A 5,949-nucleotide genomic window follows, 5' to 3' on the forward strand; every position below is an offset into this window, starting at 1 on the left:
GGGGCCACATTATTTACAATATATATTAGTGGCTTGGATAATGAAAGTGAACATACGAAAGCCAAGTCTGCGAACATATGAGAGTCACATAATGCAAAAATAGATGGGAATGCAAGTTGTGATGTTGACACAAAGACTCCGCAGAGGCATATTAAGTGGGATGTTGCTTGGCAGCTGGAATATAATGTGGGAAAATGTGAGGTTATATCTATTGACATCTGATTGAAGATTTGTAGCTCAGGTATCCGTTGTTGTGGTTCTGCTCAGACAACCAGCAACATGAATTTGACTGGGAAAACACCACTATCATAGGACAAGCCAGACAGAGAACAGCCAGAGAATTCCTAGAAGCATGGCATTCATCCACAAAATCCATTAACAGACACATTGACCTGGACACCATATACAAACCACTACAGCTGAAACTGACACCCGGAAACGGCAAGAACATCCATCAACAGACACATCGACCTGGACCCCACATACAAATCACTGCAGCTGAAACTGACACCCGGAAGCGGCAAGAACAAACCAATATAAATACCGGAAGAAACATCAAAGCAGCGCTTCACACGAGGCTCCAACAGCACTGATGATGTTCCCTAGCCAGGGAACGAAACGTTTGCAGCAAAAACTTCCAGCTTGGCGAGCAGAACCACAACATATCTATTGACAGGAAGAGTAGAGAAGCTGAATTTTATTTAAGTGGAGTAAAACAGCAGAGAGCTACAGAAGAGAGAGATTTGAGAATGCTTATCCATGAATCACACAAAACTAGTTTCCAAGTTAATATGGATGTTGGTCATTATTTCAAATAAGTGGTAAAGAATTGGTGGGATTCTTCACTAGAAAGGGCTGCCGTGGTTGGGTTGTAAAGTATATTCAAAGATAAAAGAGACAGATTTTCAATCAATAAGGGGATGGTGAAATATAAGGAAAAGGCAGGTGTTGAGGATTATCAGGATGTGGAGGAGCCAGTGTTGGACTGGGGTGGACAAAGTTAAAAATCACACAACACTTTCATCAGGTAGTTGTGGAACAGGACCATAAAACATAAAATTTATAGCAAAAGATTACAGTGTCATTCAACTGAAATGATATATTGAACAAACTTAGATTGTAATTAAGCCATTCATCATTTAGAATGGGTTGCAGGATTTGGTTCATTAACATGTAAATCCCAGAACTACTTTTAAATCACATTCTCGAGTTAACTTAAGGTTTTATTTTTAAAAAGGTGACATCTCAGCTCAGACAATGCATTGAAGATATGAGGTCAGAGACTGTCTGTATTCCAAAATTGAGTCAGACTGGTTCTATTTCCAAAGTGGAATTTACAAAATATTACATGGATTGACTGCCTGCAGATTGTGCATTTTTTGAGCAAAATAGAATGTATCTGCAAATATAATTCTGCAAATACAAATTCACCCCATAGACATGTGTGTGCACGAGCATGAGAGACAGATTGACTATGTGCATGTGTGAAAGCTTGGTAACGTATATGTGTGAGTGTGATGGGGTATAAGCCTGTGAGAGGATGTGTGCATGGGTGTTGAGGCCATCTCCATGGGTATCAAACTTAGCTATCAGCCTCTGCACAGCCACTCTGTGTTGTTGCCTGTCCCAAAGTCCGTCTTGGAGGATAGTCACCCAAAGGTCTGAGGTCGAATGTCACTTACCGCTGAAGTGTTCCCTGACTGGGAGGGAACATCTCTGTCTGGTGATTGTGGCACAGTGTCCATTCATCCGCTGTTGTAGCATCTGCTTGGTCTCACCAATGTACCATGCCTCAGAGCAACCTTGCCTGCAGCTATAAGATAGACAACATTGGCCAAGTCACAGAGGTACCTGTCCCGTACATGGTAGTGTCCCTATATGTAATGGTGGTATCCATGTCGACATTCTGACATATCTCGCCATGACAGGGCTGTATGGTGTTGTGATCGATGTTATCCTGAAGGCTGGGCAGTATGCTCCGAACAGTGGTCTGTTTAAGGTTTGGTAGTTGTTTAAAGGTGAGAAGTGGAGGCATAGGGAAGGATTATCAGATCAACCATGTTCTCATTAAATGACAGAGCAGACATGTTGGACTGAATAGCTTACTTCTGCTTCTATGTTATATGATCTAATGGTCTTGAGTCAGGTATGCAATCGAAGAGTCACCACTTGCGTGGACAAGTGCAGCTCCAACAATCATCAGAAGCTCAGTACCACCAAGGCCAAAATAACCAAATTTATCAATACCCCATCCATTACCTTCAGCATTTAGCACCTTCACTGGTGACACACCATGGTATACACTATTTGTAAAATTTATCTACTATTTCACTTAGTCTCCTTTGACAGCATTTTCAAAGCCCATGACCTCTATTGTCTGGAAGGACAGGAGCAACAGATAGAAGGGAACAAAACTATGTGCAATTCCCCTCCATTCCACACATAAACCTGATCTGGAAATCTAGCACCATTCCCTCTTGAATGCACTGTGGATGTTCCTACACCCACAAGGACTACAACAGCACAAGAAGGCAGTTTCCTATCACCTTTTCCACAGTATTAGGGGTGAGCAATAAATGCTGGCCCAGCCCACATCTCATGAACAATTAAAATACATTGCCTTTGCTGACCTCTGGAAGTCCCAAAATGTTTTTCACAATTTTGTGATACACCCATCCCTGAAATTTGGGACACACTGCAACCTGTTTGCATAGAGCAGCATTCTTACAAACAGCGGCAAGGTCATGTTGATTGAAGGGCTGGACTAATTCTTCAAATCGTGCCATAGGATCTTTGACATTAACCCAAGAGTACAGACAAGGCCTTGGGTCAGCATCTCCCCCAGAAATTGTCACCTCCGACAAACTGTTGCCTTGTCCTTCCGACAATAAAGGTCACCAGCTTTGAAAATGCTGCCAATGGAGAATTTATGAAATAATGCAGTGAATCAAGATGGTGCGAGCTCACTCTCTCAGTAAGTGCCGCATCAGTCATCTTGGAGAGTCAAGGTTTATTATTTGAACTTGTTTGTAACTTGGAGCAATAGGTTTCCAAATCTAAACGGGATGGCCTAATTTTTGTGAGGAAATGAAACACAGCATGTTTTCCACTTCAAGTGTGTCCTGAAGCAATCTCTTTTTTCAGATCTCATGGCCGTCATGGCAGGAGACTCCCTAGTGAGCTAAGGAATGGCTTGTGGGATGTCTTCATCATGTCCCTGAGCGAGATCGATCATGTCACATATGGAATGCCCTTGGCTTGTGACCAACCTAAATGGAGATGGTTCATTTGGGAAGACAGTGAGCACATTGAGAGGCTCGGTCAGGAACACATAGAACATCTCTGGGACACCCGCACCAATCAACCACACCGCCCTGTGGCCCAACGTTTCAACTCCCCCTCCCACTCTGCCGAGGTCATGGAGGTCCTGGGCCTCCTTCACCACCGCTCCCTCACCACCAGACGCCTGGAGGAAGAACGCCTCTCTTCTGCCTCGGAACACTTCAACCCCAGGGCATCAATGTGGACTTCAACAGTTTCCACATTTCCCCTTCCCCCACCTCACCCCAATTCCAAACCTCCAGCTCAGCACTGTCCCCATGACTTGTCCTACCTACCTATCTTCTTTTCCACCTATCCACTCCACCCTCCTCCCTGACCTATTATCTTCATCCCCTCCCCCACTCACCTATTGTACTCTTTGCTACTTTCTCCCCACCCCACCCTCCTCTCACTTACCTCTCCACCCTTCAGGCTCTCTGCCTTTATTCCTGATGAAGGGCTTTTGCCCGAAACGTCGATTTTCCTGCTCCTCGGATGCTGCCTGAACTGCTGTGCTTTTCCAGCACCACTCTAATCGAGACTCTGGTTTCCAGCAACTGCAGTCCTTGTTTATACCGACGCATAGAAGAAGCCTGGGCTTCAGAGGGTCTGCACCAACCTCTAAATGAGCCACTCACCCAAACCTTCAAGCACTACCGCCCCCATAGGTGGCAGAGTCTGCAGATTAAACATGGGACTTGGCAGGCATTCCATCCCATTGAACTACAGGGAAGACAAATCATAGAGTCAGAGAGATGTACAGCATGGAAATCATCATCATTCCCAAACAAGTACTTAAGAACAGGAAGAACTGTTCAATTGTTAAATACAAAAAATGCGTGTGGAGAAATAAAACACAGTGTAGCACCAGCCCTGAGTGATTAGGGTGTAATTTTGATGGCTAAGGTATCAATGTAGCTGGAAGGATCTACAACATACAATATCTTTCTATTGTCATGTGTACCCCAGTGTAGAGGTACAATGAAAATTTTTTACAAAATCTGCCGTCTAATGGCAAAATCTTAGGTACACATACCGAGGTACAATTCTTGGATACAGCAGAGGAATAAAAGTAGTTGCATTACTTGGAAGGTTGAAAAATAAGTTAATAATCAGATATTAAAAGGCTGACATTACAGTCAGGTAGGAAGTTTCAAATAAACATCACAGTGTAGCAGCTCAGTGCAGGGTCTCTGGACATGATCTGACCACCCAGGCCAGACCCCAGTCCTACAGGTGCGCTGTTCGACTCCAAGCACCAGACCGCTCCAATCCAGAACTCAGCTGCTCCACAGTAAGGGCCAGGAATGCACCCCAAACCAGAATCCGTGTGGGACTCACTGCTAGCATCATGCTCTGGGGTCTCATTCCCCTCTCCCTTCTCCGGGGGCTCATTCCCCACTCCCTGCTCTGGGGTCTCATTCCCCTCTCCCTGCTCCGGGGGCTGTGTACCCTTTCCCTGCTCCGGGGGCTGTGTACCCTTTCCCTGCTCCGGGGGCTGTGTCCCCACTCCCTGCTCTGGGGTCTCATTCCCCTCTCCCTGCTCCGGGGGCTGTGTACCCTTTCCCTGCTCCGGGGGCTGTGTACCCTTTCCCTGCTCCGGGGGCTGTGTCCCCACTCCCTTCTCCGGGGACTCATTCCCCTCTCCCTGCTCCGGGGACTCATTCCCCTCTCCCTGCTCCAGGGGCTCATTCCCCACTCCCTGCTCCAGGGGCTCATTCCCCTCTCCCTGCTCTGGGGTCTCATTCCCCACTCCCTGCTCTGGGGGCTCATTCCCCTCTCCCTGCTCCGGGGGCTGTGTCCCCACTCCCTGCTCCGTGGGCTCATTCCCCACTCCCTGCTCCAGGGGCTCATTCCCCACTCCCTGCTCCGGGGACTCATTCCCCTCTCCCTGCTCCAGGGGCTCATTCCCCACTCCCTGCTCCGGGGACTCATTCCCCACTCCCTGCTCCGGGGACTCATTCCCCACTCCCTGCTCCGGGGACTCATTCCCCTCTCCCTGCTCCAGGGGCTCATTCCCCACTCCCTGCTCCGGGGACTCATTCCCCTCTCCCTGCTCCAGGGGCTCATTCCCCACTCCCTGCTCCGGGGACTCATTCCCCTCTCCCTGCTCCGGGGACTCATTCCCCTCTCCCTGCTCCGGGGACTCATTCCTCTCTCCCTGCTCCGGGGGCTGTGTCCCCACTCCCTGCTCCGGGGGCTGTGTCCCCTCTCCCTGCTCCGGGGGCTCATTCCCCACTCCCTGCTCCGGGGGTTCATTCCCCATTCCCTGCTCCGGGGACTGAGTCTCCAATCACTGCCCCAGGGGCTCATTCCCTCTCCCTGCTCTGGGGACTGTGTCCCCACTCCCTGCTCTGGGGGCTGTGTCCCCACTCCCTGCTCTGGGGGCTGTGTCCCCACTCCCTGCTCTGGGGGCTGTGTCCCCACTCCCTGCTCTGGGGGCTGTGTCCCCACTCCCTGCTCTGGGGGCTGTGTCCCCACTCCCTGCCCCGGGGGCTGTGTCCCCACTCCCTGCTCCGGGGGGCTGTGTCCCCACTCCCTGCTCCGGGGGCTCATTCCCCACTCCCTGCTCCGGGGGCTCATTCCCCACTCCCTGCTCCGGGGACTGTGTCCCCACTCCCTGCTCCG

The sequence above is a fragment of the Hemiscyllium ocellatum genome, chromosome 17 (genome assembly GCF_020745735.1).
Source record: "Hemiscyllium ocellatum isolate sHemOce1 chromosome 17, sHemOce1.pat.X.cur, whole genome shotgun sequence".
Classification (NCBI taxonomy): Eukaryota; Metazoa; Chordata; class Chondrichthyes; order Orectolobiformes; family Hemiscylliidae; genus Hemiscyllium; species Hemiscyllium ocellatum.